General features: G+C 40.6%; 1 protein-coding gene and 1 long non-coding RNA gene across 16 annotated transcripts in view; one reads left to right on the top strand and one right to left on the bottom strand.

Annotated features, from left to right (window-relative positions):
• The window catches only part of LOC135164474 (uncharacterized), a 38,932-nt gene that overhangs the window by 5,176 nt on the left and 8,044 nt on the right, over nucleotides 1-25,712 (bottom strand). The gene's annotated exons all lie outside the window — the stretch shown is intronic.
• The window catches only part of Pmca (plasma membrane calcium ATPase), a 78,581-nt gene that overhangs the window by 4,385 nt on the left and 48,484 nt on the right, over nucleotides 1-25,712 (top strand). For 13 of the 15 annotated variants that reach the window (XR_010299303.1, XR_010299304.1, XM_064124857.1 and 10 more), the window contains exon 2: nucleotides 12,633-12,758. The exons of 1 other annotated variant lie outside the window; for it this stretch is intronic. The gene's annotated coding sequence lies outside the window, so the exon portion shown is untranslated. Of the gene's footprint in view, nucleotides 1-12,632; nucleotides 12,772-25,712 lie in introns of all 15 variants that reach the window. One more of the 15 variants, XM_064124846.1, reaches the window with a different exon arrangement.

Consider the following 25,712-nt stretch of genomic DNA (forward strand, 5'->3'; position numbering starts at 1 on the left):
TTGAAAATAGAATAAAAATTCTCACGGTCGACGTTGACGAAAGACCGCTGATTTATTTTACAATGTGTATGAATTATTTTGTTGTTACTGGAACCGCACTCCTCTCGCCTCGTATTTTGTTTATTGGTTACGGGGGCATGGGAAGGGCGGGAGGGGGGCTGGTCTTTGGGCCCCTCGGGGGATTTCAAATAGTCGTGAGGGTAGAAAAACATTAATAGTGGTGGGGATGTTTACCTCGTGAGTCAGCAGAATGAAGAATGGAGGAGATAGATGAGAGAAAAGAAAAAAAAATGGGGGAAGGGGAATAATCCCCAGCGTTTTGCCAATGTATATCCGATGACAACGAGATTAGTACTGAATTCATCCTTCAGCTAGTGGTAATAAAAAGTTTCAGGAAGTAATTAGAGAGGGGTTGGGTGAGTGGAAAGAATCGTACAAGTTGCTGAGTTTTCGCCCACCAATCAGTCAAGTTTTCGTCATTAACCCTGTGGTCTCTTGACTCCTGTCGTCCCTGACTTTTGAATTTTTCACCTTGTCTACTCGAATATCAGCCCCTCTCGTGACCTCACAACATGAATGGCACCGGGAGAGTATGAGCAAACAGACCGGGGGTTGGGGAGGCTGGTGGATGAGGATGAGAATGCGTCACAGCCTCCTAGATATTTAATTCATTCGAATTCATTGAAAACTAGAAGAATTAATGACACCGTTGGAGAACTATGGATCGATGTATTCTTTCTGTCAGAGTTAAAATGGATGTAGGTCAGAGGTTCGCGAGGAGGCGGTAAACCGCATTCGGAAAGAGGTCGCAAACCGCAGACTCCGTTCCATGGTCACTAAGACTTGGAGAGAGGACTTACTTCCATTTTGAGGACTAACGTTCATCAGATTTAAAAATCAATTTCGAGATAATCATGAAAAAAGAACCATATCAAGTGCCGTCAAAAAAACTTGAGTAAAAAATATGTGAAAAGTCATAAACTGAGGCGAGGTGTCTCCTTTGGGAATTTTCATGTAAGAACAGTGAAAAAATGTGGAGGGAAAAATGGCTTTTCTCGCTTGACTTCAGTCGAGAATCTTTTATGGATCAAGACGTAATTTTTACGCGACACTCCATAAAAAATCACGTGGAGAGCTATGATTTCTGGAAACCATTAGCGAAACACCATAAGTGCTTTCTCCACAACTTTTTTTCATGCGAGCTTTTCTACGAGCTGTCAAGAACACACTTGATTCATTTTCTAGATTTTTACCGGACCATCATTACCAAGAATGAAAACATGAACACAGTCGATACAAATTAGAAATTCAAATATTCTACAATAAATTAGGGGCTTTGTGGGGTTGTAAAAGTGCCCGATGCGAGATTTATCGCGGGACAGAAAAATCACTCCTGAACTTCCTCATACCGTTAATAATGAAATATTATAATGCACGAGTTCCTAAATACGAGATTTTCAATTCAGGAGATTGCCCTCTACTCACAGAAATGTTTATTGGGACTGCAAAAAATAAATAAAATATTTTTATCTGTACACAGATCGCAGAAGAGCTTTCGATTTAAAAAACCGTGACCCCACTTTTGTATTATACACTAGAGTGTCCGTTAGGACACCTGTTTCGGAATTTTTTACGCGTCGACCCCTCAAAAGGCTCTAAATATATAAAACAAAATCCCTTTAAAATTTTACCCCTCTATCCAATCCTCAAACGCCCCCCAAGAGCCTTTTTCCCATAAGAATAATACGCGAATGACTCGTTTCCCATGTGAATAACACTTGTTTTCCCATAAGAATAACGACCACTGTTCGATGTGAATAAAAAACTCAAAAATTCCGTCAAAAGTAGGTTGTTTACGCAGTAATCTCGCATGATTATTAGATCTTTAGAGGCATAACAGGGTGAGGAAGCAGTATGTTTGAATTTCCCATGAAAATTCCGTGTTATTCTCATGGGAATAAACCAGACCCTTGGGATGCTCTTTAAATTGAAATACACTGACGAAAGTAAATTTATTTTGTGGAGAGCATTTTCCTTGATTTGATTTACATTTTATTCTCGATTCAAAGTAGTTAACGAGTTATTAATCGATGAAGTTGGAGTATGGCAGCGACGATAGACTGGAGATGCAAAGAAGCAGCAACTGCAAGTCATGAACAGGAACCGGGCAGGGGGAGGGCAGGTGTTTCCGAAATGGATGTCAGCACTCTTCAACTTGATTGGGATCGGCTAAATAGATCAGAGTCTACCCACCCCACTTCTCCTTCCCCCTCACCGGCATCCGTCGTTAATACAAAAATTAAATTATTGTGGAAATGATCCTGATAGTGATGGGAAATTTCCACTAAACATTCAACGATAAAAAATATTAATAGAATCCACTTGAGTTAACTCTAGTGCAGCAGACATTCCACTGTGGTGTATATGTGTAGACTTGCAGTTTCACTGCGTTATTTGTATATAGACCTGTCACAAGCTCCATTTAATAGTCATTATGAAATGAAAATGACCTTTCGGCATCATGAGGTCACCCAGTTGGAGCGCAATTGTTCTAGAATTCCAAGTTTTTCGATGATTTCATTGTTTCATTCGCGATCACTTCGAAGACAACTTAATATTTATATAAAATCGTGAATGGATTTTCCTAATGTTTTATTATTTTCCACATCAATAGTCATTCTTCCAGGTAAATCGTAGTGTAGGCAGACCACGATTCCTTGAACACTTGAGCATGAATATTCAATGATTCTGGCAAATTCAATTTCGTTCCAATAAATTTCTCGAGGAAATTTAGAAATTTGTTGGGAATTTCCAACGCCAACAGCGAACGTCAAACAAAGAAGAACAACAATATTGAATATTAATGATAACAACGAGCTGTCTCATACATGGAGACTCTCTCAACTCCCATTCTCAAAATAGACGCATTGACAATTTGATAATTATTCCTCCCTGTGCATCAGGTGAAAGACTGCAGTATTATTCATCCACACAACCACCAGTTCCTCGTAATATAACGCCGAGGGAATTCGCAATACCCGAGCATTTGTGTAATCGGACCGTCGATGACGTCAAAATCGATCCTGAAAATAAAATAGGCCATTGGACCGCTTATGCGTCTCAACGAGGGAAAAAGTCATTTGTCTTTCCTGTCAATTCGACATTACGCAGGCAGGCAAAGAAAAATAAAAGTCAAGACGATGAGGACCGGTTAAATGGGTTTAAAAAAAAACGAATACCAAATTAATCGAAGAGGTAAAAAAAATCAGATAAAAAAATAACAAGTGCCTCTACCATAAATCTTCCGAAAAATCTTTTTAGGTCACGAGACAGATCTTCCGAAGGTCTTTCAATAATTCTTCTGAAGACTTCCGGAAGACATTCTGCAGATAAAAATCCTTCTCCACGGGAAACCGCTTTAAATTATCTGAAATTATCTTTGAAAACGCCCGCTTTTTGATTGTTCTGTCAATATCGTTCGAACAGAGAGAGAAAAAAATTGGCAATGCAATTGTTATTGGCAATATATTGGGGAATACCTCAAATATATTTCCACCATTGGAGAGTAAGAAGTTCGATAAGAGTTGAAAACCGCGCCCCTGACCCATATATATACATGGGTGCACATGCCCTCGCAGGTACATTGAAACATGACGGATGGATAGATGGGTTAGTGGAGGCGTCAGAGCCACTGTGAGAGTTTGAAATGTGTAAAAAGAGGGAAGAGGTGCGGGTATGGGCGAGGCATTTCTCTAGTCGTGAATTTCCTAGGAGTTTGATGCTTGCTTTTTGAGAATGTTCCCCTTGTGAGTGCGATCGGCTCGCGGAGTCGATCGATCGGCGTGATTTAAGAGTTATACGAACGGTGGGAGTCGCGCGCTTCGGCGAAGGGCCACGATGATACGCGTGCGTTGGAGTGAGATAAAAGAGTGAGTGAGCCACCACGTGCACGCCTTCGGGACTCGTACATGCGCGTGACAGCACCCGAGGCTGGCTATCGAGCGAAAGCTAATTATGGAAACATCAACATTGTGGATTCACAAGTTGAAATCTTCTGTACGAATTTTCCCGCCCTCCAATAGGTGAACTATCGATACTGGGCCGGGCGAGCTACAGGCGTTCGATTGTTTCGGGCTTTTCCAATTATCTCTCGATGCTTTCCGGTGATTTTTCAATTCTAGTGGATTTTATTAAACCCATTCAAGGGGGCAATATTGTTGTGAGGATTGCGCGGATTCTCGACGATGGGTTAATCTTCAGTCGCGTCAATAAAAGCTGAATTGAGGTTAAACTTTTAAACGCTCTAGGTGATCAATTCAATTCGCATTAGAGAGATAATTAAAACTTCGGTAAATGTATCTGGTAAAAGTAGATGCCACACTTTATTCTTGACATTTATTTAGTTTTTTTATGACACACCAAGTGCGACAATATCTGGTCGATAATTCCTCGCGCAAATGGAAAATTCCGGTCATAACATTTTGATAATTCACCGCAATTATCAACCCGACAACTGTGATATATTGAGGTTCGATTCTATTGAATTCTTATTGAGCAACTTCTTTTATTCAATCCAAGGCGAACGGTATGAAATATTGATATAAATTCCCCCGAATGGAACAAACATTCTCACATCAATATCCCTACGATAAAATTTTCAAGGCAACTCCTAGTACTGTTAAGATCGTGCTTTCGGGAATTACCAAATTATCACACGAAGGAGGGGGGAAAATGGCATCTGTCCCAATGAAATTTCCACCCCCAGCACTAGAATTTTTCGGAATATTTCGTTCCACGAATATCTGTCAACTCCTATTACCTGTCTTTTGGCTTATTTTTATTATTGAATTGAATTTTCCATTAACCTACCAGGCCAGTACCAACCACCCCTGCTATACTATCGGCCCCTCCTGGGTTACGGTGACGATTCAATGACGTCAGACCTGGAAACTGCAGATGGAGTTTGCGCAACGAAAGCTCACCACTCTCCTCATCTCGCACTCTTCCCCGATATCCATAGAAGACTATTACGTCATCATTCTGTCGGTATGCGTGCGCACATTATCCAGGGGGAGTAGGAGAAGGTGGAGGAGAAAATTCCTCCCTGTGCTGTCGTATGAACGCAAATATATTCGCCCGAGGATGAAAATTAAACCGTTCCCATTTTTTTTTTTCGTTTTTGTTTCCCTCCTCCTGTTCTTTTATTTTTCACCTCACTTCTCACTCTATCCCTCACTAAATCTGACTGCACATTGTGCAGTTATCTTTCGGTTTATGCACGTGTTGAGCTGTGGATAAAAAAAAAAATTGAAGTGAGAATGAAGCGTTGTTTGCTATTCAATGGATTCTCCCTTATGGCTCTAGATAAAGAACGAGAATAAAAAAAATATGAATTTGTTACTGAATAGAGAATAATAAAATGGTTGAGAGGAGATACGACGAGAAGATCCATAAAAGAAATGCGTATTCTGCCCCTTCGACTCCGGCGCCATCCGGGACGCCGAAGGAAGAGGGCAATGCGAATAAGGGCGCTATATTTTCTACGATGCTCGGAAGAAATCGATAAGGTTTAGTCATCCTCGTCTTAAGGGGGTATATGGAAGCAATGATAATGTCTGGGGCCGTTGGATCCTTGTGGTAATTCTCCGTTCACGCAAGGTAAAGTTCGATAAAAATTACTTGGAAAATCGCGGCAATGTTTACAGTACGAAACGTAAATGTCGAGCAAAATTGGAATGCAATGAAAAAAAACTATTTGCGGAAGATATTTTACGATTCTTTCGATAAAAAAGAATCCATAGTTGGGAAGATTATTTTTCCCTGTGCAGTTAAATTTTTATCGCACTGGCCGTTTACCGATCTTGTTGAGAAAAAATTCACTCACTATTCGTCTCCCATTTTTCCCCTCAATATGGGGTGAAAAAGATTGAGGAATGGATACCGCGCCATGATTACCTAATGTGTTTGGTAATTTTTCTTCAACTTTGTTCTTCGTCGAGGCAAAAGAAATTACCTATCATTCACCCCGGGGAGGTTCCACCAATCTATCGCCTCCCCCCCAATTCAACCGATCTAGTTGTCCAACTTTTCATCCCCCATTTTCATTATTTTCGTTCCCCACTTTACAGGTGCACACACACACACATTCACGAGAACGCCTGTTATTTCCAACAACCCCTCGTTGGCGCCCGACGAAGGCTCTTCCGCCCTCGTTCTAAACGACCAACGAGGGTCTCCTTTTTCTTCTTCTGTGCATGTACGTCGTGAACGAAACATTTCACGCAGCCACCCATTTTATTGCTCCACCACTAAGTAAACGTAATTACACTATATTTCGTATTTAACTGGGAATTCATGCCCATTTAGTTTTACATCCTCTGATGATGATTCAGACAGTGACACAATTGTTAGAGTCAGGTGAAGTCACTGACATTTGCTGTAATGCTGCATTCGAAATGACTTGCGTCACCGGAATTTCATTAGAATTCCTTGAATCTATTATTAATCATAGGTGATTAGTGTCATAAAAAAAACATTATGACCATTCCGAACTTCAGAAATAATTCAGTACAATTCCAATTGTTTATTCAACTCACTGATGTTTGCACTTGATAAATTTGCAATTCGTGTTTCATCTTGTTTTTAAAAAATGTCAATTCCTTACGGTGAGAAGGGCCGAGACTTCGAAATTCCCGCGTAAATATTCTCATTGCTATTATTTCGTTCTCTCAGAATTCCCCTGCACAAAAATTCCTCGTTCTCTTTCCTGAATTAATAATATTGTTGTCTCTGCCATTGATCTACTCAAGTTCCATGCATTGATGATATTTAATTATTCAGAACAATGTTGTTACGCGTCGGCGGCTCAGCCGCAGTACTCGAATGTCCTCACGGCTTACGTAAACGACTGAACATCCTCGTGATGCACTTGATGAACAAGTCTTGACAATGCATGCAGTATTTTTTAAAATAAAACTGAGTTAACAATATCAGAGTAAGTCATACCGGAGCTTCGTCAAAGCACAGGGTAATTCCTGAATGTCCCAAATAGTCAGTTCATCTCATTCTTGCGTCTCCCCATCTCGTCCCCCTGTATTATTTTTTATCACAAACACCGAATGCTTATCTCGAATGGGATATTGTATGCGGGCATATCTGTGTATGCGTGAAATGACACGGGGAGGGAGAGGGAAGAAGAACGGAAACCGCACATGCGTTGAAGCAGATCGTGTGTCATTCGCAATCGTTTGCAGTGGGCAATGCACGGGCACACGCGTCCGCGGCACGAGAAAGTACCAGGTACAAGGTCGATTGCGTCATTGATTAAAGCGATGAGGACGAGGTCAATTCACAAGCCACTGGACATTTTGATATGCCTCACCTTTTTTTCAGATTTGAGCACAAGAAATTGATGCACTATTTAAATGCATCGCTCGGTCGCGGGAGAGGGGTAAAAAAACGGGAAATATTTCCTGTAGTCCTTGTCGTGTCAAGGCAGATAATTCATTCCAATCATTGTTATTCATCAGCATGTGAAGCTGGGGGACAACTTCAATGCACCACATCTTAGCAGCGAAAAAAAATTTATTATCTCTTTCAGATTTATTCAGTAGTCATTTGACATTGTTCCAAGCCTCTAGTCTTCATTTTAAACGTATGAAATATCAATAGAAATAATTTTTTTCTATCAGCGAAGTGGAATCGTGTCTGAAGCCAGTGATGTTACCAGGAGATATCAGGTTTCACCTGTTTCCGGTTGCTCGCATTTGTGACAAGAACTGCTCATCGTCAATTGTCTCCCAGAGCTATGTTTTATGAAAAGAGTTTCACATTCCAAATGCCGGAAATTGTCTGTAGATATTTCACTACCTGTTCTGTGTGAGTCGCGAGACTTCATAAAAATCATGAATTCTAAAATTAAACGATTAAATCCATCATCATTCGCCGCAGTGACGTCAATAATTTCAACGAATTGTTGAGCAAGACTCTATGAATATTGAACGACAGATTGATCGGTTCGATGACGTTATCATTATGCATGTTCTCCACTCAAGTCTGTACCAGCATCAACTGTTTTCACCATAGATTGCTGACGCACATACCGCCCCCCCAGGTCTCTTCCTTACTGATGAAGTTATCCGCATGAGAGCATAAGCTTGTAGTGTCTCGTGGTGTAACTCGCCCTCCTCCCTCCACCCCCTCTCTTCGCAATGTCTAGCGGGGGCTTCTTCATGATACGATTTCATTCCATGACATGCACTCAACTACTTGTGACGTCATTTGTGATGAATTAATGTTGAGTATGAGGTACTCGTTTTTCCTTCTGCCTGATGAATCATCCAGGCAAGTACAATTTATAAATAGATTGTATCGATGAGTGCTGCGGTTTTTAATGATTTTCAATTTTCTAGGCCGCTATTTGCATCAAACAACACGTAAAAAATCATGTGTCATAAACATTTACGCGCTGTAAAATAAAATGTAAATTGAATGCAACAAAAAAAAGGATAAAAATTGCCAGGCGGATGCGGATGTGAGCATTTATTTAGTGGGAAAAGCCTCGATTGACACGAATCGACAACAGATATCTTCAAATTCTAGCCAGATCCCTTGCATAATTGCCTCGACATCATCCATAATTTGGTCGTTAATCCATTACACTCAGAGCTTGATTGTTTCCACTAATCCCGAATGGGTGGAATGCACTCATTGGCTGTGCTCGCGTGTCTGAGTAACATAAATGCGGATGAACCCATGAACCAACTCCACCTGCTATTGGTCAGTCACCATTGGAATAATACTCACGAACGCATTCACCTAGTTGAAATTCTATGACCCCAAAAACACCTGCACACAACTCAAGAAGAAAATCATTTCACAGTGTATTCTGGGTCTCTGCCATCGGAAATAGACTTGTCTCGCTCTGGTAACTAGTTTTCGTCCCGCGAATGAAACCCCAAGCAGTCGGCAAAAAGTGGAGAAAATGAATGTGAAGAGGCCCGAGATGGAGAACGAGGACAGAAAAAGCGTTTAACCTTAGGCGATCAATACACTATCGTTTTAATTCGAGCTCATGAGTGTCGAATGAGGGAAAAACAATTCTCGTCTGATTGTGATAGAGCACACGAGACCTTTTAACCTATCCGTGATATGACAGCCCGTGCACTTTCATCTTGTCCCATATTGTTAACACTCGTAGATGATCCGACTATCAAGAATTGAGATTTAAAATTCTTTACAAAACCCACCGAGGAGCCCCTCACACTGACGAAACGTGGGAGTGCGCCTGTATTGTCACACCATTGCGTGGAAACAAGGTCACACTTTGCCCCAATTTTTTTTCTCGAATGAGAGCTATTAAAATGTTCAATAATGGGTCGTTAATAGTTATTCAATTTTTTTTTAATATCGCGATTGAGGATAATTTTATTTCTTCCATTATACGTCAGGAACAATTGGGAGAAAATTGGAATTTCAGGGGCAGACTAGTCATTTTCAGAGGTGACATTGAATTTGATTTATGGGGACAGGAGTAATATTAGATTTAACTATAAATTCCTCGATTAAAAAAAAAATAGGTGAAACGTTTTCGGCCAGCGGTCTATTTTACCGAGGTCATCTCAGTGGATGAATAAAAAAATTTATTCAATTATCACTGGCAAAATTCCTTGGAATTTTAATGCAGCGATAATGACACAAAAATTTGGAAAAGCACCTCCCGAAAATTTAGCCAAAGGCTGTTAAGCGTGAAGGTTGATATTGTCGAACGTTTATCTTGAATGATAAGAGCCTGCACCGCAAAAACTTGAAGAAATATCACGTTTATGTGACACTCATTCGATACTTCCGATAAAGAGTGTCTCGTAGTGAAGGTCCCATTAGACTGTGAGGTTATGTCACGGTGTGATTATTTGGACGTTAGTTTCTGATAACTTTTCCGGAATTCTGGAATTTCCATTGAGCAACTAGATATCGAGACTGTCTCGTCGCGGCCAAAATGGCTTTCAGGTCGACATTCGTATATTTCCGAAGGTAACCTGAATCCTGATTCCCTCAGAATCCCGTAGCCGAGATTTCTGCTGTCCTGATAAAAGGGCATGTGCATCTATAACAAACCCGAGATTCCACAAAAGGGGGTCAAAGCATTTCTCCCCTCCCTCTCGCACTATCTCTCGCTCTACCTCTTGTCAAAGCCGGGGAAATAACTAAATAAAGCGGCGTCGGACGCTACCGATGTATAGACACTGGCTTGTACACCCAGATTGTACCGGACCGTGTGGTTATTATGAAGGTGCGAAGAGCATTTTGAAAGATAGTGAGATGTGACAGAAAAAAAAAAATAGAGCGAAATGAAGATGTCGGGGTGGATGCAGGGCCAGGAATGAGATAATAGGAATAATGCGATCAAAACATTCAACCCTCGTCTACTTGTTACAGCCATGCAACAGTGCAGACATTTCTAACATAATAATAGTAACCAGACTGAACAAGTCCCTACAAAATTCCCTAAAAGAAAGACTACACAACATTTTTTTAATTTTTCAAACGCCTGAACCCTGGCAGGTGGAGTATTCTGCATTTTCTGGCCGCCAAAAGTGCCTCAGTTGTCTCAGAAATATCTCCAAAGATACTTTCACATTTTTGGCATCCACCCTGAGCAATAAAAATACCCAAAATCTTCATTCACGACTCAACGAAACACCGAGCGTTTCCATTAACATTATTTTTTCCCAAACTTTACACGCTCCAAGGCCTGACTCCACCCCCTCACCGTAATTCTCCACCACTCCCCGAATTTTTCACCCTGAATGTTCAAATACATCAACTCTCAGAAAGTCAGAGTAACATTTCCGCAGCCCGATACACGCGTTCATCTTCCTCCACCTCATTCCCCTCGTGGCTCTCTTTTCATTCCGCCCTAGTGGACAAACTTTTCTCGCCTGGTGAGTTGACACGCGGGCGCAAATCGTCTGTATAGATATGCATGTATATGTACCAACTACCGATCGACAAAACGTTGAACCGCCCACACATATAGCAGTACTGTGTACACTTCTCATCGTTCAAACCCTCGAAGTGAAGAAAATACATAGACATATACTTCAACCCTAGCTCTCCCTCCATCACAGTCTGATTCTCGGGCTCCTGTACAGATGGGCAACATTCTTCGGGAGATTGGGCTCGGCTATTTTTGCTGGAGACACGTGGAGCCATTGGAGTAGTTGGTACTGTAACCAATTTAATGTAATCGGGAGAAACAATGTGGGTTATGAAAAAGGAGAGGCTAGGCAATGGAATAAGGTACAGTTCATTGAAAGTTTAGATGAGAACATGTGTAACAAATACCGTAGAAACACCGGGAGAATTCGCTAGAAGTTTCGATTGGAATGTTAAATAAAAAATATTCAAGTGAAGAAGGCAATGAAAAATATATTTTCCCTACAACTTTACGTGTAATGAAACATGCGCTCGATTAATTTACTTGCGCACTAGACTAATCAATCCGAAAATGCGGATCGATCAGTGTCTGCTGGGTGGAGTGATCGAAAGGGGGGCGGATTTTAATAAATGAAAATACTGCGGCTGCCGCGTCCAACCAGGAAACACGGACAAGCTAAATTTAATCCTGCGACAGTGCTTTGATGTTGTTGAATACCCAGTGAATATTTCATTTTCAAGATCGTCAAAAATATAGAACTTTTGCATTAAACTATTCTCTCGCCCCCGAAAGAAATCGGAAACGACTGAATAAATTGTCAGTTAAATGGCTATCGCCAGACGTTTTTTTTTCAACCCGAGAGACAAATAATATCGCTCCTGTCAGATATGAAATGTGTGTCAAGTGATATCGCTCGAGCAGTCGGGATTACGCAATCGAATGAAAGTTACTCGATATAAGTAAGTAGTGCGTGTCTCAGTTGATGATGATGATAAAAAAAAATGTGAGAAATTCCTGAAAGATTTTTCATCGTCTCGTGTCGAACATTAGCCACTGGGACAGCGCCCACAAGCGACACAAACGTCTCGCTCGAATTTTCCCACCGAGGACGACTTATTTTCGTTCATCCCCTACCGTTACATCTACGTATTTAAATCGAGCCTAGACCCGCTCTTCAACTCTCAGCATTTGCCATCAAATTATAGCGACTGGCTCGCGCCACTCGAGAAACGGTTATTTTGTTGGCAATTTTTTTTCCTCCTCGGGGTCTGAAGAATGCCCTCACGATATGTAGAACCATTGCGTCACGATTTATATCGACAATTCTTGACGGTTGGCAATTTTTTCCATGACCAATCTGTCAATAATCGTCGAGAACGCGAAGCACGGGGAGAAGCATTCATCGAAGGAAATGAAAAATCTCGTTCACCTTCTTTGCTGTCATCCTGGCAATTCCATTCAATCACTATTTTTCTCTTTACATACGAAGTCAGAGAATGGAAATGTTCACAATTCGATGCAATAAAATTGCCCCGCGAATTACCCCATAACAAAAATCCTTGGGCTCTGGAAAAATCATCTGAGCCCACTTGACTAGTGATACAGGGTAAATTATCTCGTTGGTTTCATCCCTCCGTGCATAAAACCCAGGATTAAACTGACCTATGAAAATTTAATTATTTGTCATTTCCAGGAAAAACCCGAATACCACGACGTCGCATGGTTTGCGTAGCAAACACGACGCAGTCGGAAATAACCGATACAAGGAGGGGCTGCCCCGGGATAATATGCGGTAGAATCTGTAGCTCGCAACTGGCAGGTAAATTTATCAGGTAACAAGTATACACGTGTACGCATACTCATCCAATCCACCCTATTGTCCACACCACTCCCTCAAAACCAAAATCCCTAACGCAATAATCGATAATACATCGTCTATGCAGCTAGTACTAAGCAGACGGTTGATCATTGCTCCTCCCGTGTAATATACCTTCAAAGCAGGCAGGGGCCCGCTGACACCCCTCTCTCGCCGCCCCCCCACAGTACAGCAGGATCACACACGTCTGATCTGTGTGGCGGTTGTACTACTTACTGCATCATACTACTGCAGACAAATTTTAAGTAGAAGAAGACGCGTACTGAGATAATTGAATAATTGATGGGAGGGGGAAGGATAAAAAAATGTTTCTGGGCCCCCAAAAGACCCAAAACGTAGGGAGAAATGACAAACTCGAGCACTTGAGCAAAAAATTTAAGTGATTGCACGAGATTACATTCCTCCGGTTCTCGTTGTGGGCGGCCGTTGTCTCCTTTGATGTCGTTGGAAATGCCCCGATGAGCGCGAGCTACATGTTTGCCATCCAATTTTACCCAAGACCCGCAGGTTGATAATGCCCCCTCAAAACTTGTCCCAAAACTTCGTCTCCATCGAGGAGTAACTTGCAGTCAGGTTGCCTGCATTATACAACCCCTTGGACAATCTTACATCAAACATTGTTATTCACTCCAATTACTGCAAGGTCAGACATCACACATGTCTCGCTCCTCCGGCTGTCAGCTGCTCTGACCTTTCAAAATGTTCCGATCTGAGTTTCAACTTCTGAAATTGACATTTTAGTCGGTTCTGAGGACTTTTCGATATCGAAAAAATCGGAGGAGGAAGAGAACCGAAGGAGAAGGAGTAAAAAATATTGGTGGCTTCCGGTAGTATCGATAGAATGTCAGTGATATCGTTCCATCTGCGGGGACTGAGGAGTCTCCGAAAAGGAGGAAGCCCGAGAGGATAAAGGAGGGAAAAAAGAGAGGGAGCCAGTGGGTTGGTAAAACTGGTCGTGAGGTGCAGTGTCCGATCAATACGGAACGCATCAACGTTCCACCGTCCACCTTCCAAACTGTTTCCTTTAAGTATTTCAAACCCTTCCGCTATTCTCACTAGTTATTTTTGCAACTCCATCTACCTCCTCTAGCCTATATTTCCTCGTAATAAAATGGCTATTCCGACGGGGTAGTGGTGAGGTGCGAAAGGTTGGATTCACTCGACGGAATGCCGTTTAAAAATTTACGGGGATTTGTCCCGCAGCGCGTTTTATCCAGAAGCCCATCGTTCAACTGTCAGATCCTCTTTTTTCCCTACATACGATTTTATTTTGACTTTTTTTTTTCCATCCCGCAGTGCTTCATTTCGCTAAATGTCATTCCGTTTTAATTGACAGGATGGGGTATTATGAAGGCAAATAAATCCTCGGGGCGATGGGTAGTTTACATGACCTCACTACTAGTTACGAAACACTCAGCTGTGTTTGTATATTTGTAATGAGATATCTTCACTTATTTTCTTGCATTGATTCCGGGAAAATACCCCGGAAAACCGGGTGAGAATAATTTTGATGTATGCGAAGGGAGAAATTTGTCAGAAGCGATGCTAATAGTCTGTGAGAAAATCCTGTGCGTCATTTTCCGGAAATTCCGAAAATATTGAAAGTCTTGGAGTAAAATTATTCGTTACATTCTTCTATGGAATTAAAATAAACAACGTACTCTTTCTTTCTTTAGTTTTTTATAATTTTTACGTATTGGTTCAGCGGCAGGTAAAAGAGTATCTCCTTTAAAATATCGCGATTACACACCGAGAAAGGTTCTGTAAAAATTACGGAACTCAAAGTTCGGTCATCGATTACGGAATCGACGGGGAAATTTTTCCCGATAGTCTCGTAATTTTTCACAGTTGATTGAACCAAAAATTACGGGATTTCCAGGGAAAATTCCACGGTTCCATTTCGCTCCAGAATTACGGAAAAGACGTAATTTTTCTTGAATAGTTCTCCTCGTGTACAGACCATAAACTTTTTTTTCTCTTCGTCTAAAAATTCATCGGAGCAATTTGAAAACAGATGTATTCTAGTACCGCATATAGCGGATCGATCAAATATTTCAAATCCACCACTTGATTCAACTTCCGCACAAGTACGAAGGTAGACTGTATTAACTCCCCTTGCGGCTCGTTATTCTCTCTAAACGCACAATCAATGCCGAGATGGTTTAAACCACTGAATGCCAAAAATAATTTTCATCATCAGACGTCGAGTGGTGTTGGGCTTTTTCATTCATATACTGTGCTGTGGCAAACTCCCACAGCGTCACCCAGGGCCATTACGAAAACTAGATGATGATGGTGTGTTAGTGTGTTTGTATGGTCTTGAATTTTTCCATTAAACCGAGGTCATCCAGTCTTTTGGTTTTGTTATCTTTCTTATGAGAAACAGATTATGGCGCCCAGGCTTTGCAAACAATCATGTGCCAAATAATTCAAGTGGCTTCATAATTCATTTCTTTTATCAACCAATTGCGGCTGGTACTCTATTATAACTCATCTATCGCGAATAGGATAACATTTTTCGATGGATAGTTCAGGGAGTCTGGTGCTCAGCTATTTCCGTGGTATAATATCGTCGAATGGACACGCCTCAACTTCTCCAAGAAACTTGTGTCGCACAACACTGAACGTGCCCCACAAATTCTCAATCTCGAACTCCATTGTTCTTACTTTCTCCATTTTCTCCTCTCGAGTTGATGAGATTTTTCATTCCAAAACGAATGCTCCGGGGATGGCATTAAATAGGAAAATTTTCATGATATATTAGAATTACCGGAGTGAGGAAATTTTAGATCATAAATATTCCAGGGGAAAATGCTCATTGGAAGGTATTTAATAATTCAATGTACTCATTCACATGGTAATTCAATTCGAAGCGTTAAATTTTCTGATAAAAGCCCTGGTCCAGTTCGGTACATAACTAAAACTCAGAAAATGTCCAGGGTGATTATCTCCATTCGAGGTATTTGTTTATGGGAAATTATTTCGTCGATACGCTCATCAAATCGTTAGGGGCGCATGCGGAAAGAGGAACAATATATGCTATTTTATCAAATTTATCCCGATTCCGGGTAATCTCTTCCTTGTTATCTCCATTTATTTTTTACCTGAGAATGGAATTAAAATTTACAACTATATGTATAGTATTACACAAAAATTAGAGAAGTGTTCAGGAAATTCCCTTCCAGAATTTTCAACACTATCGAAATATTCTGTCAAAGCTGTAGTTGTTTACTGAATTACTTAATTTATTAACTTAATAGAGGGTTTTTTGCTCGCCTCCTTCCTTCCGTTACTTGCATGGGCTCCATTCCCCGGCGCAACAATAATTGAAAAAATCCCACGTACGGGGCAAATGGAAAATGACCCCGATAGATATGTGTTCGTAAAAAATAATAAGAAAAATAAATTTTGAACAGTGGAAACACGTACGATTGTGAGGGGGCAATTCACGATATAGAGGTCTTCGTATCGCCTACGTGGCGCCTACGATTCGACGATCGATACAGCCGGCCAACCCAGCCAGACACACTCTCTTTTCCTCTCTTGCTTTCACGGGATTTTCCTCCTTTTCATCCTCCTTACACATGATTCTTCATACGGATATCTCACTTTTTTTTTATTTCCCTCTTGGCTTATAGGCTACCAACGATTTATTTTTTTTTTACCTTTATCAATAACATCGTTGTTTGACCACACCGTTAAATGAAATCGTATGAGACATTGTCACCGTCGTGTGATTACCTGTCAACGACCTCAGCCTATTAACCCATAAATCCATTCTTTCGTGCCTTGCGATAATTCTCGGATGATGAAAAAGAAATATTGTAACGCTATTTATGCGCAACTTTTGGTACCTCAGCTTTATTTATTGCCCGACCGCACCTTGAGATCGAGAATTTTTTAGAACTAAAACTAAAATTATAATTAAAATTTGTCAGTGATGGCTGTTGTGGATTTTTATTAATTTTTGTATTCGTGAGTGAAGAATGGGGAAATGATAAAAATATTTATTGTGAGTTTTTCAAAAAAAATGTCAAAACAGTTTTTAAAAGTAACCAATTAAAAGATATCGATACCAAATTCTTCCAGTTTTATGAATAAAAATGTTCGAAGCAATTATTTGAATAAAAGGGCACTGAAATGTAGTCTGTGTGAGGAATTTGTTCAATATTAGACGACGCGAAACGATCAATTCTGCCAATCAACGACTTCCGAGGAGCAGAAGAAACGACGCACTGGGGAACCTACAACATATCCGTTAATTGCATTTCCGCTCGTATGCCCGTATGATCCACAGTTACTGGCGTACCAAAATTGTCGAATATTATGCAGTTTACGTATTTGTGGTTTCGGGTAGCTTTTGAGATTTCACTGACAAACTGGGTCACAGGGGAGCTATTGTTTGTTTTTTTAATGTTTCTAGTCAGTTCGTGCAGCGGAATTTTCCGCGCCCGAATTTTCCGTGGATCCATGGCGTCAGTAATGGTTTCAACTGACCGGAAACGAGTCGTAAAGGGGAGAGTAGCGAAAAATGCTGCGTATCGGTAGATTAATTAATTCGCCTGGAAATTAATCAATTTCTCACAGTGATTTAGAGTCGTTGATTCCACAAGTGCAGCGGGAATTTACGGGAGATACAATTTCTTGCATCAAGAATATTATGGTGCATTCAGGGGTCTTCCGGAGGGTAAGGTTAACCCTCCACGAAACCCAGAAGAAATTTTGTTGAGGTGCATCGAGATAAAACTTATAGTATCCAATTATGTTTCTTATTAAGATAATAATCAAACAATTTTAAGTTTCCAACATAAAGTCACCGATGAACTAATTTTTTTTATGTTCAAATATCTCCAAATCCGAAATCAATTTCAGAAAAATTATAATTACTTGATTAATTAAGGAGAGAGTTCAGCAGCACGATAATTTTTCCCCTACTTTTTCCTCTGTGTGTTTGACCTGAATGAGAAATCATTTAATAATTAACAGCTGAAATTTAATGAAGAATGCTTTTTATGGAATTTCCACTTTTTCGAGCTCAATATCGGTAATTACGATAGCGCAGTGAAAAAATTTATTGGTCCTCCTCTTTTCATTCTCCCTTTAGAGGATAAAATTCATGAGTAATGGGACACGATCTGCAAACATGCAGGAAAAATGTTGGAGGAAGAAAATCAAATGTTGGATAGTAGCCAAATGAATTGAGTACTAAGATGTAATTGGTCTGCACTCCCGGGTTTACACCAGATGGAAAAAATAGGCCATGAGAATTATTATTTTACGACTTGAAAATGGCAAAATATCATCCCAAGAGGCGACAGACTCCTCAGATCTGTATCTACAAAGACAATGGAAACATTTTGCCACCGAAATTGTTTATTTTCAGTTCAGTCGAGGTAACACAAGAAAAAAAAAGTTGCAGTGGGTAATTTTAGACTGAGAAGTTCAGTTCAATATCAACATTGTACTTCAGCATCAAATATTTATGATATTCCGGTGTTGATATTTGTTTTTGTGGGGAATGCTACTTTTTCTGCGGTAACAATGGCATTCATGATAGAATAAAGTTGCCCCTCTCGTTTATTTTAATTCAGCAGAGAGAAATCCCCGGTTTGCATTTGATCTTTTTTGTGAATCTAATGAAAAATAAAAAAACAATGTAAAAAGATGGAATGACAGAAGCACACATTAAACCGACATTTGATGCGTTGCCAAGGAATTTCCCATCAAAAATAACATGAATAACTTGAGTAATATTCCTTCTCACCTCTTTACATAATCCATCACCGACCTCGAGAAAAATTGCAAAAAAATATTCTACAGTTCTATAAAAGTGCACTGATGCATCAGTTAGTTTTTCTTCATCAATTTCCACATTTTTTATTGATAATGATAAAAATTATTGTGCGCCATTAAAATTTTATACAACACGTACTAAATATTCGCCGAATGTAACCCAAAGTCTAATCTATTCCAATAATAACTGTTGGCCTTTATGTAAATATTCCGACATAAAAACTGGGCTAATCGTTTGGTACTGACAGTGTAAATAAAGTGTATTTTTAGATTTTCACACTTTAAATAAATAAAAAAAAACGCGTTCCATCTCCCAATTTTTTTTAATCCCTCAACGCTGATAATGCTAAATTACCAAGGGATTTCCCAATGGAAATTTTAAAACTCTACTCATAAAGTTTTAGGCAAAAAAAAAACTTTCAACAGGGTTTGTGTGACGATAATTATTCCTCAACATTAAATTTTTTATGAGAGATGACTCATTTCACATTTTGATAAAGCGATAGGATATTATACACCAAACATTTCTCCCTTAGCACGACTTCTTGTCACGCACTGTAGGCGTTAGGTTAAAAAATTGAGGAGCCTCGTGTGATGGCAGCGATTTCGTGGAATCTAACTGCCCCCAGCCAGTTTATTCCAGAAATTTCTCGTTGAGATTAAAACGCGTTTACTCATTCGACACATGCACACAGCTTCAGGCATTCATCAGTCAATGCCAGACCACTGGAAATTATCGGGAATAACCCCATCGACGGCCTAAATGAGGGAAAAATCACCGGGTAAACGCGTGAATATCGGATAACGCTTATTCAACATCACGTTTACGTCATCGAGAATATCAAAATCCACTGCCCCGTCAATTTAATCAGCTCAATCCAATAAACTGTTAAGCATCGTTGGACCAACACACTTGTGAAACAATGATAAACAATCTCTCCCCTTCTGATACCAATCTCTCCTGAGTTCTATTGACCATCAAAAAATTCAGCGCGAAGTACTTTACCTCGAGCATTCCTCAACCCTTCCAGAAAATGCAAACGAACGTCTGCACTTTAATTCTCAATCTTGCTAATTACAATCTAATTTATGTTCGGCAATTCGGGAGACTCGTGATGATCAAATGAGAGATCCTTCACAAAACAGAACTTGACGCAAATTCTATTTTCTAAGTGGTCTCTATCTGTTTCTATCTAATAAAAAATTTCCAATTTTTTCCTGGAAATTGACTAACCGATGATAGCTGACATATCAAGCCATAAAATCAAATAACTAATTCACTATATCCCGAGACCTGAGAGGGGTCACCGGGTGATCGTCGCGCACATTGACTCGCCGAGGAATGAAAATAGCCCATCGTTTATAAATAACCTAAAACCCGGGTCCATAAACCACCGATTAGGTATTTCGTTCATCGCAAAACGCTCGTGTTTCCTTTGCTAGACTATCAATTGTAAAATAAACCAAAATGATTTGCAGTCGACATTAAGTAGTCGATGAAAACTCTATAATTCGATTGAACCCCTCACTCCTCCCACCCCAGTAGGACATTTATCCAAGTCGATTTTTACCACTGCGAGACTCACTCGTGGCCGTCTTCGAGAGGTCGACACTCGAAGCGCCCGCCCGGATTCCCTCCACTCTCTTCCTCACCCTCCATTATTTCGTCTCTCTTCCTTCCGTCTGTCGTCTCGTCGATCGAAACGTACCATAAGCGCTTGCGCGCATCTCGCTTTTCCCTTCCATACACACATACACATACACACTGTTGAATTAATGCTTGAAAACGTTTCCGAGTTGGTTTGCGGCGGGAGGGGCTGCGAGATTCCGGGGGTGAGGGGACGGAGGGAGGATGGGTTCCTGTTTAGAAGCCGAATCGAAACGAAGCCCTGTCTTTACCGATAGATTGGCCCGTTGCTACTTCATTTCACCCATTCTGGATTTCTGGCACCCGGCGTCTGACCAGCGGTGACTCTCACTACTTGAAGGACAAGGTGAATAGCACTCGCTTGGGGAAACAGTGCAAGAGGCCTTTGGGGTAATGCTCGGGGTGGAGTTTGCGAGAGGGCTGTTGAGTAGGTTGACGATTATGTGCTGCCAATTAGTGGAACATTCAGCGTTGTCTCATGCGATTGACATTCGAGGAATTATCAGCGGAAGATTAAGACGATTGATCAATTATATAATTCATCGACAATTACGATAATCCGGTTTGATAGATGCTGATCTTCAACGGGAAGATAACGATTGGGATTATTAAATTTTTCTGGCCCATTGGCTCCAAAAAATCTGGAGAATTGAGAGCTGGAGATTTTTCGATTTCTCTGCATTATTTTGAGGACTAATAGGGGGATTCCGGTAGCAGTTTTGTATAATATATATGTATAATAATGCAGTTACGTGGAAAAAAACGTTTGCGAGTGAAACTCAGAGTCTCTGAGTCTCAACTGTCAATTTCATTTCACGGTACAATTCTCATGGGCGAAGTTTGGATGGGAAAATTATCTCCCGAATCATACTAGAGCGTCAAAATTGAGCGAATATTTCCCTCAAGGCTCCCTGGGTACAAACGAACTCGTCAAGTTTTCCGGGGGAATCACTCGTGCTGCTCGCCCGCAAAATTAATGCTAAAGGGTTCGTGCAATTTCCATTTTTTCCTGACGTGCGTTTCGTTAATCTCTGCTCAAGGAATACTGAATTCTACGTTATTTCCTTTGGATACCGGTTCCAGATATTGAAAATATTGAAAAATTGCCTTTGCTTGGAGGTTGAATCGATGAAAAAGTGAATTGAATGAATCTTTCTTTCTCCTGCCCTGTAAATAATAAAAACGAAAACGCTTGGTTACTCGATTTCATAACTCAATCGTGAAGTGGCAAAACGAGATAAGTCAATTTCGCTGAGAGCTCAAGTTACTGCGGAATATCTTGGAATTCAAGATAGCGAGATTTTTATCGTAATTTTTATGGCTCTTATTTCTTTCTGCGGTATGTGACTTTACGAAAATGGCTCAACACGAAGATATTCAATAGAAGCGTGCGGTTAAATAAATAATAAAGGGGACACATCAGCCCTTATTTCGACCATTCGTCCTTCTTATGGAAATATTTACGTTGAGGAGTCAAAATAAGAAGACGTAAATCATCTCCCGAAGGGAGCTGTTTTATTCCCTTATCTAGGAAGGGCAAGGCACCCTCTTAAGTAGGGTTTGAATTTTCCCCACTGTCCCTTGAAGAAAAATCAGGTGAATTTCGTGGATAATAAACTCGTCATTTCCCGGAGAGTTACCTTCAATTTAATTGAATATCAAATTTGGGATTCCGTGATAAATCTAATACTTGATTATTTTTTATCATTTTTATGAACCTCTTGAATGTGAAAAACACTCGCAAAGTACAGTGCTGACCTTCACTGATGGCATGAGCGGTTAGACAGCAGTCACGCAGTGTTGACAGAACAATGTGGAAAAACAGTTATCAGGGCAATTAGTATCGAAAAGGATAATTTCTTATTTTAAAACTGGCCCTTGAAATTGTTAGTTTTCAATAAGCCATTTTCCATGTATCATAAATTTTTCATGCCTTAACAAACCACAAATATTCCTTAACCTTTGCCGATAGATTCGGTTACCCCATCATTCAAAACCCTTGTTCATTGTCTAGGTAAATTGTAATAATAAAAATTCCACAATATGCGATACTTCCCCCATTTTTCCCTCAAACTTGAAATCATTCTGTGTGAACGAGGCCAGATTAATTATACGGTAAATAGAGGAGCTATTTCGATTAATTATGCGCCTCGTTTACCCGGACATCCTGGGCGATGAAGATCGACAGGGAACGATGTCAGTGCCTATACCCCTGGAGTCTCTCGTGTGTCTCATTATCGATAATAGCCTCGATTGCCTTCCCAATCCTCTCCTCAAACACTAAAAACCTGATAAAACTTCTTTCATTATCTGTTTTTCCGCGATTATGTATTTACCCAGAGACACTGACAATGACGCAAAGAGCGGCCTACAGAGTATACTGCACTAATTCTTCGTAAAATAGGAAATGACCTCCATAATTAACGCTTTTAATTTATGGTATTTGACCTTTTTCTTTTAATAACAATGTGTGAAGCTTAAATCCTCCATGTGCGTCACCGAATGACGAGTTTCGCACGATAATTTGCGTATTTGTCACGTGTCACCGAACACACTGTGAGAAGGCACAAGCATTTTCACCAAGAAATTCGAGGACGGGAGTTTTGATGATAATGGCAAACACACACGCGACAATACTGTCTCCCTTCACCCCATCCCCCTCCCCGAGGGTTCTCTTGCCCACCCCAGAATTCATCCTTCCTACAACACAATTGTTTTGCTCCACTTTGTATCAAGTTACTTCCAATTTTGCATGATACTTCTCCACACTGAATAATCCACACACGTTTCATGTATATTTCCACTGAAAATTTATTCCAATATACTTTTCTGCCCCGTCAAATGGCCCCTTTATACTCCTACCTACCAATTACAGCCGCCCACTATCTCATTCCTCAAATCCATGCATTTTATTTAGACTCGGCAAGTGCCTCTCATGCTCCTGAAATGCATCTGCATTTGTGTTTCACAATTAAGACCGCATGAATTTCAGGGTAAATTAAATTTGAATTCATCGCAATGTGAATGTATACAAAAAAGTAACGAGGCTTGTGTCATCAACGGATGTGATAATAAAAGTGATGAATGAATACAAATTATCTCGCCATTTTATAAACGAACACATGAAGCTAAATATTTGGTAAAAATTACGGAAATTGTCAATTGCTCATATGATATGATAAAATATATAGATAATAGTAAACTGGTTTAATATATAATTTCGTGATGGAATAGAAAGGCCTAAAAAAATCGTGACATGGTTTTTTTGAAAGTGGATGGGAAATAAAAATTAATCATCGTACACAGCCGGACTGACAAGTCGTCCCCTCCCCATCCCCATTCACGTCTCCCATTTGTGAAATTACGGAAACCAACTCGTCAGTTCGTCTTTATTAATTTTTACTAAATTTGGGGATAGAAATGAGCACACAATGACTCATGATACAGTATTCTATAACGATGGGGACAATTTTCATAAAAAAATGTCCTTCGGAATGAAATGAAATCATTAGAAAACTATTGTATAACAGGTGTAATACGAAGGCACACAAAAAGCATTACCAGAGGGTCGGAAAGTTCAGAAGAAAGCCCGGGGTACCCGGTAGACTCGTTATATCATCTCCTCAACTTTTTTCCTCAAAATTTATTCCCTTTTTTTTTCTCTTCCTCTCCACTTTTTTCTTCCCTCTTAAAATATACACTTGTTGTCCAGTCGCATGCAGTGATAACAAAGAGACTCAAATCCCTCCAGCAAAGTATCCATCAATGGAGAGGCATTGAAAGGAGGACGGAGGGAAAAAAAACAGAAGTGACGAGATGAACAACAAATATGAAACCATTAAATTTTTGTTAGACGATATTTTCTCGGGAAATCTGATGCCAAGAAAAATGAGCCATTATGCTCTTCCTGTATTGAATACACAGTCGAGGTTGACTCGCTAAATTCGATTCAGACAACAGACGATTCTCCATGTCCATAAAATCCATTTCTCCGCATCTCACTCGATTCTTTCCCTTTGATCCTGGACTCCAAGGATAGAGGAAAAACGATAAACTCCACGATTATACCACCCGCAGTTCAGTCGTCCCACTGTCGTCATTTCATCCCCCTGTCTCGCTCTTTCCCACCGTTTCACTCGCACCTTCGCCCTCGTCCATCGTTCACGCGTGTCATGATGCGTTTATTATAACAGAGACCCCCCGTTGCTGTCCAACCTCCTTTCGATGCCACCCCAACCCCCCCGCCATCCCCAGCATTGTAATAGAGTACATGCCAATATCGTTAAATGCAAATAGAGAGGATAAATGAGTTAAACCAGTGATGCGTCAGTTGAGTTCAATCAGGCACAAGGCATCATAAAAATGTTATGGATTTTCGTGCCAATAAAAACCGTTTAATCCACAGGCATTCGCTAAGATCATCGAAGATGTTATTTTAATCGCCAAAAATTCATTCAATCAACTCATTACGTCCCTCATTTTTTCATTCTGTCATTTCTCCCGCAGTTACCGACCAATCCATTATGACCGTGAGTGAAAAATATGTACATAAAGCCCTTCTCCCCTTCCCCGGGGTAATGACGAGAAAATAGGCGAGGATTTCCAGGAATCTCGGCGCCACAGAAAAATGTTAATTCACTCAGCCTCCCCTTCATAATCGAATAAACATTAAATTGCATACTAAATTTTCCCTCCAAATGTCATGGCTGACCGATATATTTTTTTGTCCCACGATAAACTGCGGCATTTAATTCTGTATCTCTCGAACACTTATCTCTCCTCCGAAGAGCTTTTTGGGTCATCAAAAAGCTCCTCGAAATAATTTTTCGGAGATTCTTCTGGAGATCTCTGAAAGACATTCCAGAGAGATTTTTGCAAGGCGGCCATATCCTCAAAGAGGTATAATTAAAATGTATCCCATCAAGGAGTCAGGAAATTCCGGTTACGGAAAAAAAAACGGAGGAATAAGGAGGTAGGGAAGAGTGACCTCGAGCAATGGGAAAAACGTCTCGACGTCACTCTCTCGCACAATTGTATGAATCTCTCATCCGTCTCACCCCCACGATCTATCTCTCGGTCAAACGAAATAGTTTTCCCCTATCACGTTTTTTTCCCCTGGAATTTTTCCTCGACCCCGGAAAATGTAGTGAAAGGCACCCCTCCCGTTGCAGGAGAGCAAGGGTGGTACGAGAATGGTCCGTCCTGAAGATACGAATTTTCAATACATTCGTCGAATGGTCGAACAGTTGAAATGGTGGCAGACGGGGAGAAGAAGGAGGATTCCCGCATATAACGAGTGAAGTGGAGAGAGGGATTGTCGGGAGGATGAAGCAGGAGGTTGAATAGGAGGGGATGCGAGAGGAGTTGGAGGAGGTGGTGGTTTTCGGTCAGACAAGGGTGGTGCAAGGGCGCGTGTTGAGCGCAAGCGCGTGAGCCCCGGCCTTCCTCCTGGTAGC

This window comes from Diachasmimorpha longicaudata, chromosome 7 (genome assembly GCF_034640455.1).
Source record: "Diachasmimorpha longicaudata isolate KC_UGA_2023 chromosome 7, iyDiaLong2, whole genome shotgun sequence".
NCBI classification, from domain to species: Eukaryota; Metazoa; Arthropoda; class Insecta; order Hymenoptera; family Braconidae; genus Diachasmimorpha; species Diachasmimorpha longicaudata.